This window comes from Hemiscyllium ocellatum, chromosome 2 (genome assembly GCF_020745735.1).
Source record: "Hemiscyllium ocellatum isolate sHemOce1 chromosome 2, sHemOce1.pat.X.cur, whole genome shotgun sequence".
NCBI classification, from domain to species: Eukaryota; Metazoa; Chordata; class Chondrichthyes; order Orectolobiformes; family Hemiscylliidae; genus Hemiscyllium; species Hemiscyllium ocellatum.
In genome coordinates this window covers 147,343,534-147,361,782 of record NC_083402.1, presented here as the reverse complement: position 1 = coordinate 147,361,782, position 18,249 = coordinate 147,343,534, and the positions used below count along the sequence as shown (strand labels likewise).

General features: G+C 40.9%; 1 protein-coding gene across 1 annotated transcript in view; it reads right to left on the bottom strand.

Moving 5' to 3' along the window:
• The window catches only part of glis3 (GLIS family zinc finger 3), a 558,527-nt gene that overhangs the window by 333,357 nt on the left and 206,921 nt on the right, over positions 1–18,249 (bottom strand). The window lies entirely within an intron of this gene.

Sequence of the window (18,249 nt, the reverse complement as noted above, 5' to 3'; positions counted from 1 at the left end):
CCACCACCAGTCATCTCTTTCCCTAAAGGGAGAGCCGTCCTGTAGTTCAGTTAGATTATGTAACTTTGCATTTTCAAATTTTCACAGATCCGATTAAAAAGGTCATAGACCTGAAAACATTACCCTTGCCTGTTGAGTTTTTCATCATAATTTTTTTATTTGATATTCAGTTTGAGTCCAAGGGTGCCTCCAGGCTGAGCCACCTTTTCCCCTCAGTGAGGCATTGGTAGTTCCTGCACTAACTGGTGAGGCTGCTGGTAGGTCAATGCTGGAAGGGTTCCTCCACTCCCATCCCCACCAGACATCCCACTGAAAGAGGGTGAACCTGCTCCTCCCCATTAGTGAGCCTGGACATTTGAAAATGTTGGTGGTCTGTTTGGAACATGCCGTGAGAAATCAGGATCCAGAATTAGTCCCAACTTTGGATTTCTAATCCAGACTGAAAATCCAGGCCAAAGAGTTTCATTTGGAGGATACAAACAAAGTCAGTTGGCAAATATAATTATACTAAACTTTTCCAATGGAGACGTCATGTAAATCTGCAAGTGTCCAACTTATGAATGGAAAAAGCTCATCACACGTTTGGCTGATAGAAAAGCTTTTATATGCTTGCACTGGATTCTACATGTAACATGACATGACATAAATTAATACTAATTTGTCATAGGAGATTTACTATTATTAATTATAAACATTTTCTGGTTTATTTATATTTAAAAATAATTATTGAGTATTGCTGAAAAATGACATATATGTCAAAAATTTTCAGCTTGCACTCATCAGGACAACTGGATTGTAATGGGTAGAAGTGATGGCTTGCAACCCAATCAGAACTTTCTTCTCAAAGTTATAAATGTTGATTTTCCTCTTCAATGGTATTCTTGTGAATTGTCCTGATGACTGCAAAATGAAAACTTAAACAATGTGTCTTATTCCAGCAATATTCACATTTTGTGCCACCAAATGACTGTGTTTATAGATGCCCCTCAATGTTTATACCTTCTAGTTTACACTCGAAAGGCTCATCTAATGCAAATCTTAAGCTGTCTGTTGGGAGATGTGCAAAAGCAGCTTTCTTCATTTTCTGTTTTCCTTCAGGAAAGCTTTCAAACACCACCACGATTCAGAAATTAGTGAGTGAGCATGGATGGGCCACCATCCCATTGTAAAATAAATCAGCTCAATGAGGTCAAAACCATGAAGAGCTTTTCTTGAAATTAGTTTTGAACAGTTTGAACAATGGTAACACCATTGAATGTCAGGGGTTGGTGGTGAGATGCTCTGTTATTGGAGATGGTCATTGTCTGGCATTTGTGCAGCACAAATTGTACTTGCCATTTGTCAGCTCAAACCTGGTGGTCAAACCAGTGGTTAGCACTGCTGCCTCACAGCGCCAGAGACTGGGGTTGAATTCCTGCCTCAGGCAACTGTCTGTGTGAAGTCTGCACACTCTCCCCGTGTCTGTGTGGGTTTCCTCCGGGTGCTCCGGCTTCCCCCCCCCACAATCCAAAGATGTGCAGGTCAGGTGAATTGGCCATGCTAAATTGCCCATAGTGTTAGGTGAAGGGGTAAATGTAGAGGAATGGGTCTGAGTGAGTTGCTCTTTGGAGGGTCGGTGTGGACTTGTTGGGCCAAAGGGCCTGTTTTCACACTAAGTAATCTAATCTAATCTAATCTGTAAGTAATCTAATCTAAAACCTGGATATTGTCCAGATCTTGTTACATTTGAATACGGACTGCTACAGTATCTGTGGAGTCATGAAGTGCTGAACATTGTACAGTCATCAGTGAACAGCCCCACTTGTAACCTTATGATGGTGAAGCAGCTGAAGATGGTTGGGTGTAGGATACTCCTCTGAGGACCTCCTGCAGAGATGTCCTGGAGGTGAGATCCATGTCCTTACTTGTCTGGCACCAACCACCGTCCATGCCTGCTGTCCTATCATGTCATCCCTTTAACTGATGCCATATTCCTTCACCTGATACTTTCCCCTTCTGGATTAGTGGTGCCATTCCTACTTTCCCCTTAACTACTTATCTTCCATTTCCTCCACATCAAACACACTTTGGACATTTATATCTCACACTATGTCTTACTGCTGTAAAGAGTGAGTGTAGCGTGGCCACTAACAGTGATCGTACATTTCAGTGATTGTACCTGACTAGGAACTCATTCTGTTTCTTAAGAGCTTCAAAGTAGAAGTTCATGCCAGATGCATGGATCTCCAGAGCAGAGTCAGTAGAAAGAACAGAGTGACTATTTGATGTGATTGCTACTCCTCAGGAGTGTTGGTCCAGTGTTTCTCCATTTATCTCTTATTGTCTTTTACTCTTTTTTAACCTTTGTCATGTTCTGTGTGAGAAATTATTTTTATATCTATTTCCCACTGACAAAATAGGACTAGTTTTGAGAAAATAACTTTGAGACAGTAGAATCTTGTGACTGAGATCCAGCCCCTTCCAGCACCTTCATCAATATCCTTCTCTCCATTAAAGGTTTTTCAAAGGACTCGCCAGATAATGGATTAGTTCATGCTCACATAAATCAAGGCCTGAACAACTTTCTAGCCTGGACATTAGTAAATAATTTTCTCAACAAGCAAATCCCAGAGAATGGCCAGCTCCAACAGAAAAGAGTCGAATCGTTACTACATTAATTAGTTCAAGAGCAGATCTGAGGCTGGGAATTCAGTGGTGAGTAACTCATCACCTGACTCTTCAATGCCTGCCCCTCCATTTACAAGGCACAAGCCAGGAATGTAGCAAAATAATCACCGCTTGAGGAGATGAGTACAGCTTTAACAGGAGATGGGACAAAACAGCCAACTTGATTAGTGCCCATCATTACCTTCAACACTCATTCCATCCATCCACTTCATCCATACCATTGTAGCAGCGTGTATCATTTAGAAGATGAATCTTAGCTATTTGCCAATGCATCTTCCAAACCTGTGACCTTTACCACCAGAACGACATGTGGAACAGCTGTGTGGGAACACCACCTAATCCATTTCCCTTCCAAGTCATGCACCGTTCTAAACATAGCTATTCTTATACGGCCCATGGATCAATATTCTGGGATTTCCATCTTAGCAGTAACTTAAGAACAAATAAGGATAGCAGCAATTCAAGAAATCAGCTCAGCTTCACTTTTTCAAAAACAATTAAAGATCGTCAGAAATGTTGGTCTTGCCAGTGATGGCCACATCCCACAAATGTATAACAAAAGAAAATCTTCAATCTTCTGGAATTGTAATCAATCGTGTGTGTAAAGATGAATGTTTTATTAATCATTCTGGGTTTGGATCCATAATTCATTCTTTGTTCTTTTAACAAATAAAGAAAAATCAAGTTGTCTTCTAGATCCTCAAATATGTTATGGTTGACCGTTTAAAAGGATTTCAAACATCTTAGTGCTCTCCTACATTCCTTCTGGTTAGGAAGCCATAGTTTCATCAAATAGTGTTGAAATGGTTAGTTGCAGTATCTGAATATTCATCTGAAGCTTCTATGCCTCCAAGCTATTTTGCCAGTTCATAGGTGGGAGTTAATGATGCCAGCAATATTTTTGACATACTTGTTCTGAAGTTTTCATAGAGAATGTGCGATGACACAATCATATTGATATTTTATTTCAGTTGCTGGTTTCTAGCCAGCTGTATAGAAAATACTAAGGAGGTAAATGGCAGAACTCAGAAGTAATATCTATATAAAGCACACATCCTCAAACTACTCTGTGAAACCTTGAATTTCTTTAAAGTTAATAATATGTGTGCACATTCTTAAACATACAGTTGTAATGTTAGATGGCAAAGAACAGAGCTAAAAAAAAACTGTCTTAAAGGTAAGCTAAAAGCATTCATTAATGCATGATTAATCCCATGAAGATTTATAGAATCTTCAGTTACAATAGAATGCTGTATCCAAGCAACACATAGTTATTCACTCAATAGCTTGAACTCCCATGCCAGCAGAAGCTGGATAAGCAAGTTGGATAAATGTTTAATGAAAAATTCACATGATGTAGAAAATTTGTAATTTTTAAATCAAAATGAGTGCAATTTTTCCCTATAAAAGTAACTAGTGAAGTTAATGGAGACCTATGTCAATCTAAACAATAAATTAATCCTGGAACTTTGCAATCCTAAATTATACAATTAATAAACACAATGTAAAATTAATTACTATTGTTGTACATTGAACATCAACCGAGTTAAAAAGGAAGGTAATTCAAAAGGAAGATAATTCAAAACTGTACAAGCATAGAGGATGCTGAAGAGACTCAACTGGTCTGACAGCATCTGTGGAGAGAGTAACAGAGTCTAATATAGCTTCTTCAGAACACAGTATTTTGCTTTTATGCCCGGCCTGGTGTGGTGATCTCTCAGTCTGGCAGAGCGGCCTCACAGCTGGAGTCCTCTCAGCGCAGCATGGTAATGTGAAGGAACTCCCCTGCTTCCTAACCTCAAGGTGACGTCTGGTGTTGACTGGAAGCTAGGTACCAGCGTGGGCTGTTATTCTGAACTTCTATTTTTGCAATGTTGGACATTTTATTTCTCTGTTGTCTAAGATATTGTAACTGAAGAAGCTATACCTAGGCATCCTTGAACTTAAGAACACGCTGTAAGTGGCGAGGTATAAACTTTTCACTGTACTCATTGAGTATTTGTGACAATAAAGGCTCATTCTAAATTCTGATTCTTCATTCAAATCTGCACAGCACTAGTTCAAAATCATCAATGACTTATATTGATAAAGTGCTAGTCATGAAATAAAATGTCTGACAGTGTTTCACTGAAACATTATAAAGTAATATTTTACACCAATGTGGTTTAGAAATATTAAAACAAGATGACCAAAGGCTTGCTGAAGAGATAGGATTCACATAAGAACATCAGAAAGTGGCCCAGAGTTGGCTGCACCATTCTACAAGGTTATGATGATCTTCTACTTTAAACTCACTTTTCTCATTATCACCCAGAACCCTTAATTTCCTGAGAGCCCAAAAACTAAGAACCCTGCCCTTGAACCTACATACATCCCCTGGACTTTGGAAGAGGTCATGTTTGGATTCCTGTTTATTAATCTGTTTGTCAGCAATACGGTGGCTCAGTGGTTAGCACTGCTGCCTCACAGCACTAGTGTCCCAGGTTCAATTCCAGCCTCGGGTGACTGTCTGTGTGGAGTTTGCACATTCTCCCTGTGTCTGCGAGGGTTTCCTCCGGGTGCTCCGGTTTCCTCCTGCAGGCCAGGTGAATTGGCCATGTTAAATTGCCCGTAGTGTTAGGAGCATTAGTGAAAGGGAAATGGGTCTGGGTGGGCTACTCTTCGGAGGGTCGGTGTGGACTTGTTGGGCCGATGGGCCTGTTTCCACACTGTAGGGAATCTAATCTAATCATTCCGTCAAAATAAATTGATAGCTTTCAGTGAAACTTGGTATTTTGCATATGGTCCAATAAAGTACTGATTGACATTTGTTAAACATGTGGGTCAGGATCCTGACATTTTTTGAAAGATTCCTTAATATTGGGAGGCTATTTTGTGTAGAATGTTTTGGATTGGCTCAGCTGTTGTGCTAGAATATGTTGTAGCTGCATAAATATAATCAGAATTTTCAGAACAGGTTGTTGAACATTGTTTGGCCTGAAGCCTCCTCAGTGAGCTGGAACTCTCAATAAGAGTATAAAAATATTTATTTATTTTAGCTTTATAATTCCAGAGTATAAACCAGGCAGGTGTGCTCTGCTGAGTGGCTTGTTCACTTATTCAGGAACTGTAATCACCTATTCTAGATTATCCCGCAAAGGGAAACATTTTCTCAGACTCCATCATGCCAAATCTCTTAAAAATTTATTGTGTTCAATTAGATCATCGCTGATATTTTTTAAACTTCAGGTAGTATATCCTCTCATTCCAGCGATCAGTTAAGTGAATGTTCATTGTCCTAATGCAAGTATATCCTTCCTTCAGTAAATAAAGAAAAGCTGTAAACAATACTCCAGGTCTGGCCTCACAAATGTTCTGCACAATTGTAGTAATATTGATTTCATCTTATACTCTAAAAGCTAATGTTGCATTTCTCTTCCTAATTGTTTGTTGCATGTTACCATTCTGTGATTGGTGCACACGGACACTCACAACATTCTGAACATGAACATTGCCCAGCCTCTCATCACACAACATATTCATTTTTTTAAAAAAGGTATTTCTTATCAAAGTATGATAACTTTACACGTTTCCACATTATATTCGATCTGTCTTGTTCCTGCTCGGTCATACACATGTCTATTATCCAGTTACAGCCTCTTTGCATACTCTTGAGCGCTTATCAAATTCTTCTCACAATGAAGAGAAATTGGATGTGTTGCACTCAATTCCCTTATCAATGACTAATATAGATTGAGATATACGGCAGCTCGATACTGACCTATTAGCTCCAGCCTACCATTCCAGAAATGTCCTATGTAAGGAGATGTCTTATTGCTAATTAATATTTCTGGCATATAAAAAAAAATCAAGGTTGGAGTTTCATTTTGAGCTTTTAATTGTTGGAGATTTTTAAAATGCAAATTAGCTTTTACTTTTGCACTGTCTCTTTTCTTTCTCTCCAAGTCCATTCTTTTGTTCTCGACTGTCCTTCCTGTAACTGATGTCATACTGAATTCATTCTTTCTGATTTACACTTCTCTGTCCTTGTGCTGTTAATTTCCCAGTCATTTCATCTGGTGACACATACACAAAGTTAATTTCCTTGCTCACCTTTCTCCCACATGACTGGTTTACCACACTGTGATGTCATCACCTTGCGTTTTTAACAAATTTGACAAAAAAAATTTAAAAACCTAAACATGCAATTGCATGTCAATCTAACAATAGTCTTGCTCCAAAAAATTATGATCCAATCAATTCCACCAAGATTTTCTTTGCTATATTTCCATTTTTCTAAATAAATGCTTAATCCTGGCTTTGTCTGCGTTTTTTTCCTGGTTTTAACTGCCCTCCCGAAATGTCCTATGTTTCTCAGTTTGACTTGCAACATTAACCTAATTTCTTCCAGTCTCAAGTTCTCAGGTCAGCTCAGGTACAATTGTAGATATTTTCTAATCAGACTGCTCAGAGGTGTTATTATACACCTTACATCATTATACAATTAATGTTAGGGCCTTTGGTAGTGTCGTAGAAAAGACGGACCTAGGGGTTAGGTAGAAAGTCTTTGAAGTTTGCATCACATATAGACAGGATGGTTAAAAAGATGTTTAGCATGCTTGCCTTTGTTGCTCAGTCTTTCGAGTATAGGAACTGCGAAGTCATGCTGAGGTTATACAGGACATCAGTTAGGTCTATTCCTAATTGGTCAGTTCTGGTTGCCCAGTTATCGGAAGATTTGTATTAAACTGGAGAGAGTTCTGACAAGATTTACCAAGGAGTTGGTGGGTGTGGTAGGTTTTGAGTTATCAAGAAAGGCTGGATAGGCTGGGAGTTTTTTCAATGAGCATAGGAGGTTGAGAGGCGACCTTATAGAAGTTTATAAAATAATGAGGGGTTTAAATAGAGTAAACGATAGTTGTCTTTTACCTGAGATGGGGGGATTTCAAAACTAGGGGGCACATTTTCAAGGGAAAGGAGAAGGATTTTAAAAAAAACATGAGGGGCAATTCTTTTGCTCAGAGGGTGGTTCACACGTGGAATGAACTTCCTGTGAAAGAGGTGGATGCAGGTACCATCACAACGCTTAAAAGAAGTTTGGATAGGAATAGGTAAGGTTTGGAGGGATATGGATCATGAGCAGGCAGATGGGACTGGTTCAGTTTGGGATCAATGTCAGCATGGACTGGTTAGACTGAAGGGACTGTATGACTCTATGATCTCTGGAACAAGTGGGCCCCTGAACTCAGGCATCCTGGCTCAAAGGTGGGACACTACCACTGTATTGTGAGATCCTTCTCAGATATAATTGCAACATCACCAAATCTCAAGCTTTTCCATTGCTCAATATTCATGCAAAAGTATTTTAATTCATTTATGAATAGCCCTTTGCTTTGACACTACAGCAAGATAAGAAGGCATGATATGAGAAAAAGTGATTGATCCACCAAGCTTCTTCCTTGTAGAGGCTGTGAATAACCTACTTTATTAGAACAAACAACAAAGGCAAGCTTACCATTGGCTTTTTTTACTCCCTTATCTCCTTTCAGTGATCTGTGAACCTGCACACCCAGATCCCTCTGCATATCAATACTTCTAAAGGTTCTGCCATTCACTGTATAATTTCTACCTGTACTTGACCTTCCAAAATACCTTACATTTGTCCGAATTAAACTCCATCTGCCATTTTTCTGCCCATACTTCCAATTGATCCATATCCTGCTGTACCTTCTGCTAATCTTCCTCACTATCTGCAACTCTACAAATCTTTGTATCGTCCACAAACTTACTAATTAGACCAGCCATATCTTCCTCCAAATCATTTATGTAGACCACGGACAGCAGAGATCCCAGCACTGATCCGTGTGGAACAGCACTAGTCACAATCTTCTATTCTGAAAAGTATTCTCCCAGCGATACCCTCTGTATCCTATGATTAAGCCAGTTCTGTATCTATCTTGCCAGCTCACCCCTGAGACCATGTGGCTTCACCTTTTGTGCCAATATGCCATGGGAGACCTTGTCAAAGGCTTTACTGAAGTCCACATAGACAGCATCAACTGCTGTTCTCTCAGCAATCAACTTCATCACCTCCTCAAAAAACTCAAGTTAGTGAGGGAAGACTTTCCCCACACAAAACCAGGCTGTCTATTGCAAGTAAGTCCATTTGCTTCTAAATGCAAATACATCTTCATCCTGAGAATCATTTCCAATAATTTCCAATATGAAACTCACAGGCCTGTAATTTCTAGGACTATCCCTCCTAGCCTTCTTAAACAATGGGAAAACATTGGCTATTAGATTAGATTAGATTCGATTAGATTCCCTACAGTGTGGAAGCAGGCCCTTCGGCCCAACAAGTTCACATCGACCCTCCGAAGAGTAAACCGCCCCTCCTCTGACTAATGCACCTAACACTATGGACAATTTAGCACGGTCAATTCAGCTGACTTGCACATTTTTGGACTGTGGAAGGAAACTGGAGCACCTGGAGGAAACCCACACAGACACGGGGAGAATGTGCAAACTCAACACAGACAGTTGCCTGAGGCTGGAATTGAACCTGGGTCCCTGGTGCTGTGAGGCAGCAGTGTTAATTCTCCAGCCCTCTGGGACCTCACATAATGCCAAAGAGGATACAAAGATGTCTGTCAATGCTTATTGTGGACACAAGCCAGTTTACTACTGGAAGAAATTTTCTACAAAGATAACTTATGCTCTGAAATATAGATCTGATAATCCTTTAGAATAACTTACATCTGGGATATTAGCTTAGAATCCTAACAGTGTGGAAGCAGGTCATTCAGCCCATTAAGTCCACACCAGTCCTCCCATCCAGACCCACATTCTGTACCTGTAAGCCTGCATTTCCCATAGCTAAACCACCTATCCTACACAACTTTGGACTGTGAGAGTAAACCACAGCAAACCTGCACAGACATGGGGAGAATGTGCAAACTGCACACAGATGGTCATCCAAGGCTGGAATTGAACCTGGGTGCATGGCGCTGTGAGGCATCAGTGCTGACCACTGAGCCACCGTATTGCTCCAACTTCTTGAACACCAACCTTCACTCTTTCAATTAACTCTGAAGTTCATTAGCCCTTTTGTTCTACAAAATGTATATTTCATCTTCAAATGAGTTTGTGATCCTAAATATTGTTTCTCATAAGGTACACATCAAAAATTTAAAAAGTAAAAGTAAAGTCACCAAAGTCTTACCACACCACTGGACTGTTCCCTCAGTACAGAGAAACAACTGGTGGTAGTTTAACCTGAGGGTCACCATGCCTCAGGCAAGGGCAGAGATTTAGAAAAAGAAGCAGGAATTGAAATCACAAAGATACTTAGCTGGCGCAGGATTAACTCTTGTTGCTGGGGGAATGAATGTGATTGAAATTTGGAGATACCCAATAAACATTGAACTTCATACTAATATTTTACTGTGTGCCATCTATGTGCTGCTATTCTGAAGCAATTGTTTTGATACATGAGATGTTTATTATTCACGCTCTTACCATGGTGTCCACTGGTTGTAGCTGAGAAGACAAGCATACAATCTGTTATTAAATACCTCTCGGGCAGCAACCTTTCATATTTACAGAATGTTCTGGTCACCACACGATGGGAAGGATGTAGAGGCTATGCAGAGACTGCAAAATAGGTTTACGAGGATGTTGCCTGGATTAGAGAGTATTTACTAACAGGAAAGGTTGGGCAAACTTATATTATGTTTTCCAGAGTTTCAATGGGTGAGGGGTGACCTGATAGAAGTACACTAAATAATGAGAAGCAGAGAGAAGGTGGATAGTCAGAGTCTTTCTCCCAGGGTGAAAATGTTAAATACTAGGGGGCATAGGTTTAAGGTGAGTGGAGAAACATTTAAAGGAGATTGGTTAAAGCACTTTTGGAATATTGCATGCAGCTCTGGTCTCCTTGCTATAGGAGGGATGTTGTGAAACTTGAAAGGGTTCTGAAAATATTTACAACGATTTTGCCAGGGTTGGAGTGTTTGAGCTCTAGGGAGAGGCTGAATAGGCTGGGGCTATTTTCCCTGGAGCGTCGGATGTTGAGGAGTGACTTTGTAGAGGTTTATAAAATATTGAGGGGCATGGATAGGATAAATAGACAAAGACTTTTCCCCAGAGTAGGGGAGTCCAGAACCAGAGGGCATAGGTTTAGGGTGAGAGGGGAAAGATTTAAACGGGACCTAAGGGGCAACTTTTTCACGCAGAGGGTGGTGCATGTAAGCGATGAGGTGCCAGAGGAAATGATGGAGACTGGTACAATTGCAACATTTAAATGGTTAAAATTCACACACCACCAGGTTATAGTCCAACAAGATTATTTGGAAGCATTAGCTTTCGTAGCGCTGCTCCTTCATCAGGTGGTTGTGGACTATAAGATCATAAGACACAGAATTAATAGCAAAAATTTACGGTGTGATATAACTGAAATTATATATTGAAAAAGACCTGGATTGTTTGTTAAGTCTCTCATCTTTTAAAATGACCATGTTGGTTTCAGTTCTTTCATACGTAAATCGCAAAACCTTTTTAAAAGTTACATGCTCAAGTGAACTTCAACAATTCCAAATCATTACATTTAAAAGGGATCTGGATGGGTATATGAATAGGAAAGGTTTTGAGGGACATGGGCCAAATGCTGCCAAATGGGACTAGATTAATTTAAGACATCTGGTTGGCACGGATGAGTTGGACCAAAAGGTCTGTTTCCGTGCTGTACATCCCTATGACTCGACAACTTTATGTGTAAGGCATGTTTTTTTTATACAGAGGGTGGCAGGTGCCTGGAACATGCTGTCAGGGGAGATGGTCGAAGCAGATGTGATAACAAAGTGTAAGAGGCATTTAAACAGACACATGAACAGGCAGGGAATAGAGTGATATGGACTATGTGTGGCAGAGTGGGAGTAGTTCAGAATAGCATCACATTCGGCACAGACATAATCATAGATTCATGGAGATGTACAACATGGAAACAGACCCTTCGATCCAACCCGTCCATGTCAACCGGATATCCCAACCCAATCTAGTCCCACCTGCCAGCACCCAGCCCATATCTCTCCAATCCCTTCCTATTCATATACCCATCCTGATGCCTCTTAAATGTTGCAACTGTACCAGCCTCCACCACATCCTCTGGCAGCTCATTCCATGCATGTACCACCCTCTGTGTGAAAATGTTGCTCCTTAGGTCTCTTTTATATCTTTCCCCTCTCAACCTAAATCTATGCCCCTCTAGTTCTGGACTCCCCCAACCCCAGGGAAAAGACTTTGACTATTTATCCTATCCATGCCCCTCATAATTTTGTAAACCTCTATAAGGTCACCCCTCAGCCTCCGACACTCCAGGGAAAACAGCCCCAGTCTGTTCAGCCTCTCTCTATAGCTCAAATTCTCCAAACCTGGCAACATCCTTGTAAATATTTTCTGAACCTTTTCAAGTTTCACAAAATCTTTCCGATAGGAAGGAGACCAGAATTGCACGCAATATTCCAAAAGTGGCCTAACCAATGTCCTGTACAGCTGCAACATAACCTCCCAACTCCTGTACTCAATATTCTAACCAATAAAGGAAAGCATGCCAAACACCTTCTTCACTATCCTATCTACCTGCGACTCCACTTTCAAGGAGCTATGAACCTGCACTCCAAAGTCTCTTTGTTTAGCAACACTCCCTATGACCTTACCATTAAGTGTATAAGTCCTGCTAAGATTTGCTTTCCCAAAATGCAGCACCTCGCATTTATCTGAATTAAACTCCATCTGCCACTTCTCAGCCCATTGGCCCATCTGGTCCAGATCCTGTTGTAATCTGATGTAACCCTCTTCACTGTCCACTACACCTCCAATTTTGGTGTCATCTGCAAACTTACTAACTGTACCTCTTATGCTTGCATCCAAATCATTTATGTGAATGACAAAAGGTAGAGGACCCAGCACTGATCCTTGTGGCACTCCACTGGTCATAGGTTTCCAGTATGAAAAACAACCCTCCACCACCCCCCTCTGACTTCTATCTTTGAGCCAGTTCTGTATTCAAATAGCTAGTTCTCCCTCTATACCATGAGATCTAACCTTGCTAATCAGTCTCCCATGGGGAACCTTGTCAAACACCATTCTGAAGTCCATATAGATCACATCTACTGCTCTGCCCTCATCAATCTTCTTTGTTACTTCTTCAAAAAATTCAATCAAGTTTGTGAGGCATGATTTCCCACGCACAAAGCCATGTTGACTATCTCGAATCAGTCCTTGCCTTTCCAAATACATGTACATCCTGTCTCTCAGGATTCCCTCCAACAACTTGCACAGCATCGAGGTCACACTCACCGGTCTATATTTCCCTGGCTTGTCTTTACTGCCCTTCTTAATCAGTGGCACCACGTTTACCAACCTCCAGTCTTCCCGCACCTCACCTGTGGCTATCAATGATACAAATATCTCAGCAAGAGACCCAGCAATCACTTCTCTAGCTTCCCACAGAGTTCTTGGGTACACCTGATCAGGTCCTGGGGATTTATCCACCTTTAACCATTTCAAGACATCCAGCACTTCCTCTTCTGTAATCTGGACATTTTGCAAGATGTCACCATCTATTTCCCTACAGTCTGTATCTTCCATATCCTTTACCACAGTAAATACTGATGCAAAATATTCATTTAGTATCTCCCCCATTTTCTGTGGCTCCACACAAAGGCTGCCTTGCTGATCTTTGAGGGGCCTTATTCTCTCCCTAGTTTCTCTTTTGTCCTTAATATATTTGGAAAAACCTTTTCAATTGATAGGCCGAAGAGCCTGTTCCTATGCTGGATTGTTCTACATTTGACATAATCATCTATCACAGAAACAGAACTTTGAGCCTAACATATCAGGGCTGATGTTTGTCTCCATGAACCATTCCAATATTTTTTATTTCTTTCTGGGCTTTCTGCATACTCCCCGCATACCCAACTGTTCCAGAAAAGTGAGAGAAATGCCAATGGAAGTTTGTCTCTTTTACTCTGTATTCAAGGAGTCAGATTAGATTTTTTAATGGTCTTAACTACTTCAACTTTTTAAAATGTTAATGAGGTTATGTTATGGTGTGAGTAATCTGGTAGCCTGCACTAATAAGGCTTGGTCCAGAGGGCAAGTTCAAGTGGAAAAACTATCTTGGCAATTTGAGAAACTGAATACAGTTAAAATAACTGGAATTATGAAAATACTGGTTAAGGATGTGACGATGAAGCCATTAGATATTTGGAAAAAACACAGATAGTTCACTGAAGTCTTTTAAGGAAAGAAAAGGTGTAGTCCTTACCAGGATTGGGTTGTCTGTGTATCCCGTCTCACTCCAATACCAATGACTCATAACTTTCCTCTGAAGTGGTTTAGCAAGCCACTCAACTGTTTCGGAACACTGAGGAATGAGCAATAAATATTGTCCTTGCCAATGACCCCCACAACCTGACAATGAATCATGGCTAGTATAGTTGAGGCACCAACTCCATTTGCTTTGTTCCCACATTTAGATTATAAAATAGATTTATTTCCCTAATCTTACTTTTCACACAGAATAATGCCACAGCAAACTTGGTCTTCTGCTATTTATATACATTGGTCATCAAATTTGCCTTCGGACTGGTCTATCACTACCTGCCCTCACATTTTCATAATTCTCAACAACATCCCTCCATTTGAAATGATTCAACATTTTTAATATTTTTTGCTTAAATCCTGATCCAAATTATTTTACATATAGTAAACAACAGTGGCCCCCTGTGGAATATCTGTCAATACATTTTTCTTCAAAATTTTCCATTTACAATCCCTCGATATTGCATCAAATCTGCTGTCATCTTTTTGATGACCCATGTAAAAAAGATCAGTTTTTCCATTCTTAATCTTCAAACTAGTCTATGATTTTTCTTTTAGAAATAGACCCTAACATTTATTAACTCATATTTATAACATAGCTTCATAGTATCTGTTGTGTTATACAGGGCACTAGATATTAATTGAGGCAGGTGATGCAGGGCCAAATTTCAAATAAGAGACTTGAAGTCCAAGTTTCCCTCCATACTTTGGCATTATAGTGTGTGTCATTTGTCATAAGTTCCCCATCTGAGTGTCAGCCTGATTAAGTCAAATAGGGAAATACAAACATATAGGTCCAGTCTACAACCCTGTTGAGGCACTTTGGATGAATGTGTTGCCTGATGAGGGCAGCAAAGGGAGGAGCATGAGAATGAGGGAGAAACATGCTTGGTCTACTGGAGGGATAACTTTTTCACACCGTGGGTAGTGTGTGTACGGAATGAGCTGCCAGAGGAGGTGGTGGAAGCTGGTACAATTACAACATTTAATAGGCATCTGGATGGGTAGATGAATAGAAAGGGTTGAGAGAGATATGGGTCAAGTGCTGACAAATGGGACTATGTCACATTGGGATGTCTGGTCAACACGGATAAGTTGGACAGAAGGATCTGTTTCCAAATTCTATGGCTCTATGACTACATGTACTCCTATATATGCATAAGGGCAGATGGGTGGTGTAATGGCTGAGGAAACCAGACACCCAGACTAATGCTCTGGGAACATCAGTTCAAATCCCACTATGGCAACTAGTGAAGCCAAATTCAACAAATAAATCAGCAATTAAAGTCTCATATAATTATGACATCTGCTTTACACATGTCCTTATGGGAAGGAGTTCTGTTGTCTTCCCCTGGCCTAAATTTAACTCCAAATTCACAGTCAAGTGGTTGACTCTTTAAATGGTCTAAATAGCCATGCAGTTATACCTCACTATTTAAACAAAAGGAATTACACCAAGAGAGACCACCTTGCTTCAATTTAAGCACTGGAAATATATTCTTTGACAACACTTGGGGGCTTATGCCATAGCTAGGAGAACTGTTTTGCAGACTAGTTAGAGACAAAAAAAAACTGCAAATGCTGAAATCCAAGGTAGACAAGCAGGAGGCTGGAAGAACACAGCAAGTCAGACAGCATCAGGAGGTGGAGAAGTCAACGTTGTGAAGATTGGATCAACGTTGTGAAACTCGACTTCTCCATCTCCTGATGCTGCCTGGCTTGCTGTGTTCTTCCAGCCTCCTGCTTGTCTATCACAGATTAGTTAAGCAACAGCCTGACCTAGGCATACTCACACAATCATACCTTACATAAAATGCCATAGATACCACTGTCATCATCCCTAGTTATATTCTTTTGTACTTGCAGGATAGACCTACCTGAGGTCCCTACTCACTGGTTTACAGTCATTGTGGGAGCAAGTGTTAAACTCTAAGGAGGACAAGGTCTTTACTACAGAGAAATTTACTCTATAGGCAACAATGTTAGACTAGGATGGTTCCTGGCCAAAAGGGCTGATGACATTTTCATTACATCACGTGACTGGACCTTTAAAGTGACAGTCCGTTGTACTTACACAAATACATAACATCAAGATGACAGAGCATACCCTCTGTGGGTATCTTCAATGTCCATCACCAAAACTGGTAACAGCACTACTGACCGAGCTGACGGAGTTCCAACAGCCAAAGCTGCGACATTGGGTCTGCAGCTGGCAGTGGGGAAACTAGCAAGAGACAAAAATCTACTTGAGCTTGTCCTCGTCAATCTGCCTGTTGTTGTGAATCTGTAGGAGTGACCATTACGTCAACCTTGTAGAGATGATGTCTCACCTTCACATTGAGGATCCCTCTGACATGTTGTGTTGCACTGGGACAACAGATTTCAAAAAGATCCATCAACTGAAAACTCAGAAGACATGAGTGCTGTGGGCTAGGTATCATAATATATGGCAGGCAGGGAAGTTCAACCAAGAACCGATAAAAGTACAATTATAGAAACAACCAGAAAAAGGTTGCCCTTGTATGTATAATGGACAGAATCAGTGACAATCTACACATCCAATCACAGGCTGTTGCTGCCCTGTGTTTGTTGTTGATAGGCTCACAGAACAGTGAACAGAAACATAACTGGTGACACTGGGAGCTTTCCCAGGAGTGGGGGCTGGGATAGTTGGTGGGAGTTACCTTTTGCTGGGGACCATATTGATTGGGGCCATACCTCTCCCCAGAATTCAGGGACTAACATTTTCAACAGGACATGCTTGTTAGGGAAAGGCATCTGCTGGAGGAAGGAAGAGACGGCAAGAGAATGGGGGAGAGAAGGGGAAGAGGGAAGCTACAAGAGAGGTGTGTGGAAAAGCTAGCTGCAAGAGGAAATGGCAACTTGGAATGATCCAATTGAAATGGGAGGAGGGGAGGCTGCAAGTGAGATGAACAAGTGCTCCTTGATGTTAACATTACTGGGAGGAAACACCAAGGGGGGTTATCAGAAGGTACTTTGAAGGACTTCAATGTCAACTCTCAAGAGTAGTTTGGCAGCATCATTACTGACTGAGCTGGCTCAGTGGCAAAGAATCTTTATGACTCTATAAAAACATTTGGATGGGTACATGAACAGGAAGGGTTTAGAGGGATATGGGTCAAGTGCTGGCAAAAAGGACTAGATTAATTTGCAAACAGACATCACATACTTGTTAATAAGTGGTACTATGTTTGTTCAAGAAAGCATGAACATCTGGTTGGCATGGATGAGTTAGACTGAAGGATCTGTTTCTGTGTTGAACATCTCCATGACATAGCAGCTACACTGAAAACACTGCAGGTGTTTATGGAACCAATAGGAGGGAATCATATCTATGACCTGAGCTTTACCAATCTGTCTGCAATTGGTCTGTGATAATATTGGCAGGAGCGATGGCCACACAGTCCTTATGGAGTTGAAGTCCCATCTTAACACTGAGTAGAGTTTCAGTTATCTTGTGTGGCATTACCACGGTGCTAATTGAAACAGATAACTCCCGCCTGGAATGATAAGTGTGACAGATATATGGGAACACCAACAAAAACAGAAATTGCTGGGAAAACCCAACAGGGCTGGCAGCATCTGTGGAGAGAAAGTGGAATTAACATTTCAGGTCCAGTGACCCCTCTTCAGGACTTCATAGGAACACCAACGTGGGCAAGTTTCCCTCAGTGTCATTCCACCATCATGACCTGCCATTTCTGCTCTGGGTCAAAATCCTGGAACTCCCTTCCTAATAGTGCTGTGGGTTTCCATACACAAAATATAGTGCAAGGTTCAAGTCAGCAGCTCATTGGCACCTTCTCAAGGGCAATCAGGAATGGGCCATAAATACTGACCCAGCCAGCTATGTACACATCCTTACATAAATGAAAAAAATGGAGACACATTGGGCAACAATAATTATGTTAGACATTTGTGTTATATTTGCCTAACAGGGTACCTACTGTCACAAGGAAGTGAAACCATGCTTCCTTTACTCCTCAATTTGCAATAGAAACCAGCCCTGAGATTTAATTGCCTTGTGTAGATGTTGATGTAAAAATGCTGAACACACTTATGGAATTCCTCCTCCACTCCAAACATTTCCCCACAGCCCCATGGCACCATCCCCACAGAAAGTCTAACACCTGCTGGTCTTTCTTCCCCCTCCTCACTATACAAGGCCCCAGACACACCTTCCAGGTAAAGCCATGAATT